The sequence below is a fragment of the Sinocyclocheilus anshuiensis genome, unplaced genomic scaffold (genome assembly GCF_001515605.1).
Source record: "Sinocyclocheilus anshuiensis isolate Anshui unplaced genomic scaffold, SAMN03320099.WGS_v1.1 scaffold77, whole genome shotgun sequence".
Taxonomy (NCBI): domain Eukaryota; kingdom Metazoa; phylum Chordata; class Actinopteri; order Cypriniformes; family Cyprinidae; genus Sinocyclocheilus; species Sinocyclocheilus anshuiensis.
In genome coordinates, this window is record NW_015537941.1 from 262,755 (window position 1) to 274,783 (window position 12,029).

The 12,029-nt window shown below is 37.3% G+C and overlaps 1 long non-coding RNA gene across 1 annotated transcript in view; it reads left to right on the top strand.

Annotated features, from left to right (window-relative positions):
- The first annotated feature begins 1,315 nt into the window (after window positions 1–1,315).
- The window catches only part of LOC107663515 (uncharacterized), an 11,784-nt gene continuing 1,070 nt past the window's right edge, over window positions 1,316–12,029 (top strand). Inside the window, exons 1-2 of the long non-coding RNA XR_001631346.1 lie at window positions 1,316–1,654; window positions 7,706–7,860. This is a non-coding gene — a long non-coding RNA (uncharacterized LOC107663515). The remainder of the gene's footprint in view (window positions 1,655–7,705; window positions 7,861–12,029) is intronic.

Here is a 12,029-nt window from a genome sequence, read left to right on the forward strand (position 1 = left end):
GTTTTTTGAACATTAAAGCATGTCAACATATTCTGTTACACCAAATACACAAAATAATGATCTTTAAAAAAGCATTATATGACCCCTTTAAATTGCAATGACACTTACATCGTGGTGGCATTTCGTGCGCCACTGATAGGCTGCCCAACGGCTGACGCAGACCTAAAATTCGAACGCAACGTTTTTGCATTCGAATGTGGATTTTTTTTTTTATTCGACGAATATTCGCAATTCGAATTTTTTTTTGACAGCCCTAATGGTCAGCAAGGATATTTACACAAGAACTTTTATTTATTTATTTATTTATTAAATTTGTCTGAATAACTCAAAATATCAAAATGGTGTAAGCTAAGATGTGACTCATATGGTAGCCAAAGGAGGTAGCTTTGTTGAAAACGATGTGTTTGAGAGAGGTGGGGCATAGAGGACCTACAATTAATGTACAGTATTTGAAAAATAATGTGTTTTTTTGAACATTAAAGCATGTCAACATATTCTGTTACACCAAATACACAAAATAATGATCTTTAAAAAAGCATTATATGACCCCTTTAAATTGCAATGACACTTACATCGTGGTGGCATTTCGTGCGCCACTGATAGGCTGCCCAACGGCTGACGCAGACCTAAAATTCGAACGCAACGTTTTTGCATTCGAATGTGGATTTTTTTTTTTATTCGACGAATATTCGAAATTCGAATTTTTTTTTGACAGCCCTACAACATATACTCATTTGCTGTTAATAGTGTTCATCGTCTGTTTGATTACATCATTAACTGACTTTTTCCGTACATTTCTGCCATATGTACATCAATTTGACAGTCACTACTGATAAGCTACTACTAAATATATTGTAGAAACTTACTTTTCTGTAAGCTGCTTTGCAACGATTTGTATCGCGAAAAGCGCTATAGAAATAAATTTGAATTGAATTGAATTGGATATAAAATAATTTGAAATGATCTATCTATCTATCTATCTATCTATCTATCTATCTATCTATCTATCATGTCTGTTTGTCTAACAATGTAAAAAATGTAAATATGCAATATAAAATAGTGTGAAATAATCTATCTATCTATCTATCTGTCTATCTGTCTGTCTGTCTGTCTGTCTATCTAATAATGTAAAAATTTTAAATATGCAATATAAAATAGCGTAAAATAATATCTATCTATCTATCTCTGGGTGAGAACTGAAACTATGCGTCTGTGCATTCGAGGCCCCACCCCCGCGTTTCGGCCACGCCCCCACGGCAGACCTATGAGAATGTAGGCGAGGCGTGAGCGGTTGCGCCATGTTAACGCTGCATGTTGCAGCCGCATCAGCCAGTAGCAGCAATACAGAGACATATGCGGGATTATAGAGCTAAACCCGGCCAGCAGCCACAGAGAAGATTGCAATTGCATCTGAGGCTTTTATTTAATGCACCGCACCCAAGAAGAAGCCAGGATCGCGTTCCCGTTTCGGAATTATTATTTATTACTGTGCCAGAGGCCCCTTGAATTTAATGTAATGTGAACATCTACAGCAATGTGGTTATTTTCCTGCAGATGAGCTGCCGTTTTGTCCTCTCCCCCCCTCCTATTCTCCTTTCATCATAATTCAAGATCATCTTCAATTCACTGGACTCTCCTAGACCTGTATATGAAGGTAAGCATGCATTATGGTTGTATTTCTGTATTGGTGTCACCATTCATGCATGCCCTGTCTTCCTTTTTTATCCCATTGCATAGCAACCAAACCAGCCAATGCAAGCTTCTAGATCCCTGAAATGATGCACAGGCAGAGGCATAAAGCGTGCATTCACCTTGCACCCTGATTTTAGGGACAGGTTTGCTTCGGATGCCATGTAAATGCCTTTATGTAACGTCCAGGGTTTAATTTCTGCTGCATGTCAAGATAATCCATCCATATGATGGCCAAAATGCATGCAGTCAGTGTCTGTGATTTGTGCAGCTGGGCAACATGGATTGCATGCATAGTGTGTTTCGTTCTGTTCTGATACCTGGCAACCCTCACAGTGTCCTCTTTTCGAGATCCTTAAGCTGTCATGTGAGATATATTTGAGCTTTTGTGTTTATTTAAGGTTTGTGTCTCATCTGTACATCTCAGCTGCTCCCCAATTTGCCTTCTTTTCTCTGCCACATCATTACATAACCTCCGCTCTCATCCTTTGCATGCAAATAATCTGCTTGCATACAGTTGGATCCACAGAGGACCTTATATTGGTGAAATGTATCACCATAAGGTTTGTTCTAATTGTTTTCTGGGCACTACGCATCTCCCCTGGTTGAGTCGGTGACATCATCTCCTGTTCTGTCCCCCTGGTGTGTGAGCGTGTGTGTAAGTGCGCATTCTTCAACAGACTGTAATGCCAGATCTGGATGTGTGGTGTTCTTCTGATGATGCACAAAGCCCTTTTTCATGAGAAAATTGATGTCGTTCAACCGTGTGTTCAGTTGAATGGTTTTTATTGCAGTAGGGTTGGATGTTTCTGTAAAGCTTGCTTTGATTCAGGTGGAATAGGTAACTTGGATGGATGATGTGATGAATGAATGAATGAATGAATGAATGAATGACAGCCTGTTGGGCTGTTAGCATCTTTGTCTTCTCATCTTCTAGCTCAGTGGTTCTCTACTGGTTTTGCTTCAGGACTGTGATTTTGCGTTTGGATGTTTACAAGAAAAGTATGCAAGCAATTATAAAAAAATACTTGTAGTTTTATAGATAAGCATGCAATTTTACTTGTAAAATGTGATTTGTGATGTCCAACAGTGTCAGGTACAATTTTGGCCTGCCACTTGATGTTCAATGCTAATCAGATATTTACAAGCCAAGTTTTAAAGGCAAAATATGTAAGATTGTTTTTATTAAAATATCCAAAAACCACTAGAACAGTGTTATATATTTTGCTGACTTGTGTACTTACATTATCCCAAATGTTTCGAAGAATGTTTAAATCCAGAGAAATAAGCAATTTTAACTAGTGACATGGACCGTGTCTATAGTGTATGTATTGCGGTATTTTAAAAATTCATATCATAGCAAAAATAAACATCGGTAATCGGTATGAACCGGTATACCACCCAGCACTACTTGTAAGGTCCAACAGTACCTTCTAAGGTACTATTTTGGGTTGGCACCCGATGTCCAATGCAAGATCCGCATTGGATATTTACAAGCAGAATTTTAAATATGCATGCAATTGTAACAAAAAATACTAGTAAAATTTTAAGAATGCATGCAATTTTACTTGTAACATTTTACTTATCAGGTCCAAAAGTATCTTGTAAGGTCTGTTTTAGACTGCCACTTGACGTTCAATGCAAGATTTTCTTTGGACGTTTAAAAGCAAAATGTTCAGTATGCATAAAATGTAAAATAAAAAATTACTTGTAAGATTTTAAGAATGCATGTAATTTTACTTGTGAAATGTTACTCGTAAGGCCCAGCGGTATCTTGTAAAGAACTATTTTGGGCTGCCAATTGACATTATTTGCAAGATCTGCGTTTGGTGTTTACAAGCAAAATTGTAAGTACACATACATTTGTAAAAAAAAAAAAAATAATTACTTGTAATTTTTTAAAGAATGCATGCAGTTTTATTTGTAAGGTCCAACAATGCCTTCACAGGTGCTGGTTTGAACTGCCATTCGATGTTCAAAGCAAGACCCACATTAGAACGTTTACAAGCTAAATTTTACGTACGCATGCATTTTATTTGTAAAATTTTACTTGTAGGTTCAACAGTGCCTTTAAACATTGCTGTTTTGGGCGCCTTCTTGATGTCTAATGCAAGATCTGCATCCTAAAGCAAAAATAGTTGAGAACCGCTGAACGTACTTGTAAAATTTTACTCCTAAAGTCCATTTGTAAAATGTCCTTAAAATTGAGCATTGAAATGTGTTGAAAATACAGTGAACTGCATACGTCCAATAAATCACAAAATTTGACTGAATTGAATATTGACAATTTTGTAAGTGCATAAATGACAACAGAAGTGTGATTTTACCAAACAAACATGTGGAACAAATAGTGGGATAAATCTTGTTTTAGTATTGGCCAAATTACCAAGTAAATTTGCGGGAAAATGTCATAAAGTTTGATTGAACACATGCAGTTTACATCAACAACAAAATATATTGGAATTTATTTCTTATAGTATATATTTTTATTAATGTGACTTTCAGCATTTGTATTTTTGATTGATGTTCACAGAACTTAATCAGAACACTAGTTGAAAACCTCTGTAGCTTATTATGCATTATAGGATATGATGGCTTCACCTTAGAGAGAAGGATGGAAATATTGGTTTAGGGGGCTGACCGTGAGAGTGTTTTTAGGGTGGGGGATAAACTCATTTTGTAACCCCACACTGTCTGAGATCTGAAGGTGTTGGTGGTCTGAACCCCACTCAGTGGAAAATTGTAAGTGTTTCGGTGTTTGTGGTATTCAATGACATCCGGGGAAACTTCTACAGAAGAGAAATGTTCCACCACACACATTCTCTCGCACACACACATCACAGTTTAGCAAGTTATACAAAGAGATGATCCTTTCTGCATTGACCCGCAGGACAAATAAGGCTGTGCTGATGTAAGTATCAGATATAACCATTATTTTTAGGACTGATTTGTGTTTTTGTGATCTTATGATTGAAAATCTTTTAGTTTTTTTTTTTTGACTTCATATCTTTTCATTCTTCATCGTCATGATAACAGTGACCGTAGGAGTTGAAGAGATCCTAAACAGTGATGCTTTTGTCTCAAAAGACTTGCTTTGTAAAGGTACGCTGGTGTAAATTTAGTCAAACGGATGTCAAAAGTTAAAGTGTGCTGAAACGCATTTGTTATTGATGGCACTTTTTGTCTGACAGTATCTTTCCATGTAGATTGTGTCGTAGATTAATGGTTGTAATCGGTTGGGTGGGGGAGTTTGAATAAGCGAATGTGACCATCCAGAAAGTTTGAACTCTGACCCCCTGTTGTTTACGCAGCTGCCTTTAAGTGTTATGGGAGCTTGTTTTGTACAGCATGAACATGTGTAAAGAAACTTAGGTGTGTCCATTTTTAGAAACCACTAAAAAAATGTAAAAATAAACCATGCCGACAACTGAGAATGATAAATGATGCAAATGCCATTTCAAAGGGGAAGAGAAAGCTTGGCGAATCCTAAAGAAAAAGACTTGTTTTATCTTATTCGTTTGTAAAAACCATAAAAGGATAGTTCACCCCCAATAAAGACAATCATTTACTCACCCTCATGTCATTCCAAACCCGTATGACTTTGATCTTCTGTAAAACACAAAAGAAGATATTTTGAAAAATGTTCTGGTGTTTTGTTTTCGGTCTTTACAAACAATGGGGTCCAATCGGTTTTTGTTTGGACCCCATTGACTTTCATTGTAAAAACAAAATGCAAACATAAAACAGTGACTTACAAAAAAAAATCTTGTTTTTTGTTCCAGGTTTAAACAAGGGTGAGTACCCCAAGTACAACTAGTGAATGTTAGTCACCCTCTTATGACCTTAGCACCAGTAAACGTGCTGTGAATGTGTTAAGCCAGTGTTCCTTGAAAGAGACTTTGTATACAAAATCACATAAGCTCATAACCTGCTCCTCGTCAGCTGCCCTGTGGACAGATATGGTCTTTTCCTCCCAGATTGTGGTTACAACACACATAAAAGCAATGTGAATGAACAGGTCTATCAAATAACAAGAAACAAAGACTCTAGATTGGGTGGTGTCGAGTCTGAGACCCTACAGTGAGCTAAAACTCTAGAACAAACTCCTTAGCGTAAGAGTTTTTTGATCTAGGTCTAGGAGACTCACTGTCAGGTCTTTGATTCTACACTACCCAATCTAGAGTTTTTGGCTCTAGATATTTTGCTCTAAAGAGTCCGGAGTGGGCTGTCTAGAGCTAATCATTCTAGAATGGGGGGGTCAAAAGTCTCAGATCTTATAGTGGGCTATCCGATACACTACTATGATTTTTCTCTTGACACTAGAGTGAAATGCATAAAGCAAAAGAGTTTAGATTTATCTTTGTAGAGTTAAGTGTCCATTTTTACACAGTTTTTTGGTTTTAGGTTTTGTTTTTGTCTTTTGACCATAATATCCCTTAGAGTTAGTTGATATTTTGACATGTAAACTTCATTCATTTTAGTCCGTTTTTAGTGATGCTCCAAAATTGATTTTGTTTTACCAAAAAACAGAAAACTAAATTTATGTTTTCATTTCAGCTGAAAACCAAAACTGAAAACCAAATTTGGGTTATCAGGTAACTGAACTTTTTATGTTCTTCATCTAGGTTTGGTCCACAAAATAGATGCTGACACATTTTAAGCATGTCATTGGAGAAGCACTATATTATATAATATAATATAATATAATATAATATAATATAATTTTTTTAGGATTATGTTAAAAATCCTAATGTGAAAAATGTGTATTTTAGTCAGCAAAAACACTTTAGCTGTGAAGGAAGTTCAAAATTAAACCAAACATTCAAACATTTTCAATTAATTTAGACATCAACATTTAATAGCAATTTTGTTCATTTTTATGCTCTTTTACGTCTTTAATTAATTATTTATTAAATGTTTTTAGTGCATTGTTACAAAAAGGGCACATTCATAACATGACGTGCATATTCTGACTAGCATGTAACTTAGCTTAAGTCCATTTGTGTGTTTGCAACATTATGTGCAGAAGAAAATTGTAATATTACATTTGTTGTGTATTATCTGATTAACTATGTGTGTAAGATGTGTTTGGAGTTAATTAACCCACTAGAAAAGCGCTTCAGTTTACAACTGTTCATTATTAGCGCAAACATTGTAAGCATGGATAATATTTTGCAGTATTTTCTTGTCTTTTATACTTTTTTTCTTGTCTTTTATACCTCAACCGCGTTAATTATCATCTTAAAGTGCATTTTTGTTGTGTTTTTGTTATCGCTGATGATATCATTATCAGTCAGAAATTAAATTAGGTGTGCGAGATTGTGGTTGTAAAATGCTTCATCTCTTTTTGCTAGGAGTTCAAAGGGAGATTCACAGCATTCTGATTTGTAGAAATTCTTCCGTCTTTGTGTGTCTGATTGAAATTGCTCGATCTTTTCTAATATAAATAGGTTTTCAACAAGGTAGCTTTTGAGGGACTCTTCAGTGGGCCGATTGTCTTGAGGAATCTGAGAGCTGGCTGAACATGACCTTGTTTGCTTTGAGAAGAGCGTTTAGTATCACTAAAACCTTGAATGAAAGAGTTCAATATTAGAGGATGAATGTCAGCAGTTTTAGAAGCTGAATTAGGTTAGCTTACAGAGAAAGAAAAGTAAATATATTAAGCAGTTTCACTTCGTGAGTTGTGAATCCGAATTATCTTGACACCAACCCTGAACTCTATTTCCTTTACGAGTTTCTTCAATTGAAAGACTGTTTTCTAAGTGCCTTGTTTTGATTTTTGCTTTCCCATCTCTACTAGTAGAACCTGAAAGCTAAAATCTTTAAAACATTTTCCCTGCTCGCTTTATAGCTGTTTACAGGAACTTTTAGGTGGACTACAGACGAATGTTTGTGACTGATGTTTGCCGTAGGATCACATGGGCTAGTGTGTGTATGTGTGTTTTACACTGCTTAATAACGTTTACCGTGGTCAGGTGAGCGTGTTGGTAACCTTTAGCCTCTGTGTGTTTCGCAGACGGAGTGGGGACCGTAATGACCGCACGCTTCCGGTTGCCTGCTGGCAGATCTTACGATGTGGGAGCGTTGGAGGAGGCCAGAGAGAGACAGCACGCGCAGGTGGTGTGTAACGTTTTACTGCTGGACAACACAGTACAGACCTTCAGAGCCAATGTGAGTATACACCCGTTCATTCATGTATGTGTAACGTCTGTGAAGGAATAGTTCATCCAAAAATGATAATTTGCTGAAAATTTAGGCTACTCACAATCAGGCCAAGATGTAGATGAGTTTGTTTCTACAACACTTGCTCAGCTTGGCAGTGAATGGGTGCCGTCAGAAAGAATGAGAGCCCAAACAGCTGATAAAACACCACTCCAGTCCATCGAAAAGCTGCCTGTTTTTAAGAAACAAATCCATCATCAACACAATTTTAACGCCAAATCATTGTTTCCGGCAAAAATATGAGTCCTCTATCCATAATATCGTTTTTTCCAGTGAAAATGTCATCTTGTCTGAATCAGGAGAGAAATATGCACAAATCAAGCACCGTTTACAACTGAAAATAGTCCAAAACTGTTCTAAACAAATATGTTGGTGGATTTTGATGTGTTATTTGAATGATATTATGGATTATGGGCTTGTATTTTAGACAGATGCAACTGTTTGACGTTAACTGTTTGATGCAACTGTTTGACGTTAAATTCCTGTAAACTTACACTGAAGGTCACAGGGTGGATTTTTTTGGCCTTTGGCCAATAACAAACCATCTGTCCATCTAACAACCACTCAGAACCCTTCCAGCAAGATGCTAAAAACCAATCAGAACGCCTTAGCAGCTGCATAGCAACGCCCTGGCAACCACTCAGAATGCTCTGGGATCTTGGCAGCAGGCCAACACCACTCACAATCACTTCAGAAAATGCAAACATCTGCTTTAATTCAACAGTACTTCAATACTAACTTCATAAGATTGCAATTGTTTTTATTTTGTGCTTTTGGAAGAAAACCAAGCTCTGAATTCAGTCGCAAGTTCAAAGTAGTTTGATTTTGTAAGTCTTGAGTGAATAAAGACCCTAATATCTCAAATGTATTCTTCTGTTTTAAAGATCTCTTTGGATGTTGAGAAGAGCCAAAGATTCTTTCTCTAGAGTCCTACAGAAACTTCTTTAAGGGTTCAGAAGGGCTTTAAGGAATGCTTTAAAATTCTTGAAAACCTTTGGAAATAGATCTACACGGTTTAAATGTTCTTCATAAACCTCTTGAAGAACTTATAGCAGAAGTCTTTGAGAACTTAAAGAATTTCACACAATATCTACATGATGCACATTTTCCCCCTCAGACGAGTAGTTTAAAACACAGCAATCATAAATCGAAAAAATCTTTTACATGTCATTCCAAGCTTGTATGATTTTCTTTCTTCTGTGGAACATGAATGAAGATCTTTTGCTGAATTTCTCAGCTGCTCTTTTCCAACTAACCAAAATGTTGGCTGTCAAGCTCCAAAAATGTCCAAAGAGCTACATTAAAAGTTGTCCGTAAGATTTGTGCACTACATTTTAAAGGGGTCATATGATGCCATTTCAATTTTTCCTTTCTCTTTGGAGTGTTACAAGCTCTTGGTGCATAAAGAAGATCTGTAAAGACTAAAGTCTCAAATCCAAAGAGATAATCTTTATAAAAGTTAAGAGTCAACCACGCCTACCTAAAACGGCTCGTTCTAACACGCCCCCCACATGTCTACATCAGGATGTGGGAAGATTTGCATAACGCCGCCCAAATGTTCACGCAAAGAAAGAAGGCGTAACTTTTATTCTCGCTGTAGTATTGTTGCCGCCGCCGCCATGCCGTGGAGACACTGTGTTTCGTTGTGAAAGCAAAATTACTTTGTTTGGCCTTCCAAAAAAGGACGATATCTGCTTCGTCATGCCTGGAGCTGATCCGTGCTGGTCGCTGAGGGAATACATCAACTTCGCTGTGGATCACCGGATCGGCTTTCACCGTGGATGAAGCGGAGTTCAGCCCGGGGTTGTCACATGGGGTTACCGCAAGCCCGCCGGCCACTCCTTCGTCGAATCCGCCGGCCGCGCCGTTCTCAAGCCCACCGGCCGTCGCTCACTCAGCACGCCGGCCTCTCGTTCTCAAGCCTGCCGGCCGTTCCTCACTCTAGCCGCCAGCCTCCGCTCACACTGCGATCTGTTTCCTACGTTGTTGTGATTTGATCTGAACGGAAACAGCGTATCCGTGTGACGCAGCTGACACAGAACAGCATATGCTGTTTACAGGGTGATGCGGAGGAGACGAATTGTTGAATAAAGTCGTTTTTTTTTTTTTTTTTTCGCACAAAAAGTATTCTCGTAGCTTCGTAATTGCGGATGAACCACTGATGTCACATGGATTATTTTACAGATCTCCTTGCTACGTTTCTGGACTTGAGAACATTTCAATTGTGTTGCTGTCTATGCAGGGTCAGACAGCTCTCAGATTCCATCAAAAATATCTTCATTTGTGTTCCGAAGATGAACGAAGGTCTTACGGGTTTGAAACGACATGAGGGTGAGTAATTAATGACAGAATTTTCATTTTTGGGTGAACTAACCCTTTAACTTTTATAAAGAATATCTCTATGGGTTTGAGACTTTAGTCTTTGCAACTTTACGGATCTTACATATGCATGAACAGCTTGTAACACTCCAAAGAGAAAGGAAAACTTGAAATCGCATCATATGTCATACAAGTCATACAATCATACAAACAGACCGAAATTTAAGCTGTTTTTCCTATTGAAAGTAAAGAGCATCTTGAACATTCAGCAAATTATCTTCATTTGTGTTCCACAAAAGAAAGAAAATCTTACAGATTTCGAACGACGTGTGAAAATGCTGACAGGACTTTTATTTCTGACTGAACTGTTCTTTCAAAAACAGTGAGCACACGTTTTAGAGTTGGGTGGATAATGATCTTCCGGAGGTTGCAAGTTCAATCCTAGGTAGAGGTGACCCAGAAACCGCAAAGTAACTGATGTCTGACTTTTGCTGTATCAGAGTTTCACTCTTCAGTTGCAGCGCTGCCGTTAAGTGTGCAATAAATTGGTTTGGATGAAAAATGTCTGATAAATGGCAGGTCGGTAAGAACCACCACAGGAGACCAGCCGTCTGTGAGGTACAATAGAGGCTGGCTGGAGTTATACGATGTGGCGGCTGGGGTTGGTTTTGCGCGTGCAGCTCACAGTGGCAGATGCTTCACATTCCTGGGTTGGACAGAAGCGTGTCCTGAGGCCATGGCTGTCATGATCATACATGCTACACAGATTGTCTGGGTTGAATGGTTAAGCTAGCTTGGTAACAATTGTCTATTAAAACTGCCTCAAATTCAGAGGTTTTATATAAGTTTTTTTTATAAGTTTTTATTTGATTGTACAGTAAGTTTGTTTTACTGTATTTTGCACACAGTAACATTCAACATTTTTGGAAATGCTATATTTTTTTCTGAATTCTATTAAAAACATGTTATTGGTACTTAAACATGGTGTTGTCATGACTGAAAAAAAATGTAAAGCATTGAAGTCATTAATGTCATCAAAAAAGATATTACTTAGTTACTTGGTTAATTTTCAAGCAAAAGTGTCTTCTTTTCTTTTGGTTTTATTTGTTCTGGTTTTGTTTTGTTTTGCTTTGGTTTGGGTTTTGTTCGGTTTGTTTTGGTTCTGATTTGTTTTAGTTCTGGGTTGGGTTGGGTTTGGTTTGTTTTGGTATTTGTTTTGATTTGGTCTGGTTTGTTTTTTTTGTTTTGGTTTTGTTTGGTTTGTTTTCAATCCGTGTATCATTCGATCATTCGTTTTTTGATTTAATATTGAAAGTAGAAAAATTAGAAAACGGCTCCTTTTTCATTTAAGATTTCAGCTTAAATTTTCGTTTTTCGTTCATGGGTGGAAAAATGAATAAACAGCTTGAATATTCGATTTCTACATGTGGGCGGGAATTAAACGCCTCTTTCTGCTGATTGGTCAGCCCAAGCCAATTTATTATTCTTTCCTTTTTGTCTTAGTGTTTAAAATATTTATTTTGAAACGAATTAATTAATTTCTTAATTAAACAAACAAACAGACTTACTGGGTGAGCAGGGTAGGCTATGACAGCTGTCATATCATACCCTACCATGCCCAGTTGAAGCAAAGAATAGAATTTATATCTACACAGAAGAAAGCCCTGTCTAGAGTCTGCCCCAGTATGAGTTGTGTCGAGCTATTCATTCGCCTGTTTGTTTGATGAAAAAAGATTAAATGTAGTTGCAATAAATGCGTTAAGAATCCATACAACTGCAGCAGTGGAGGACTATTATTC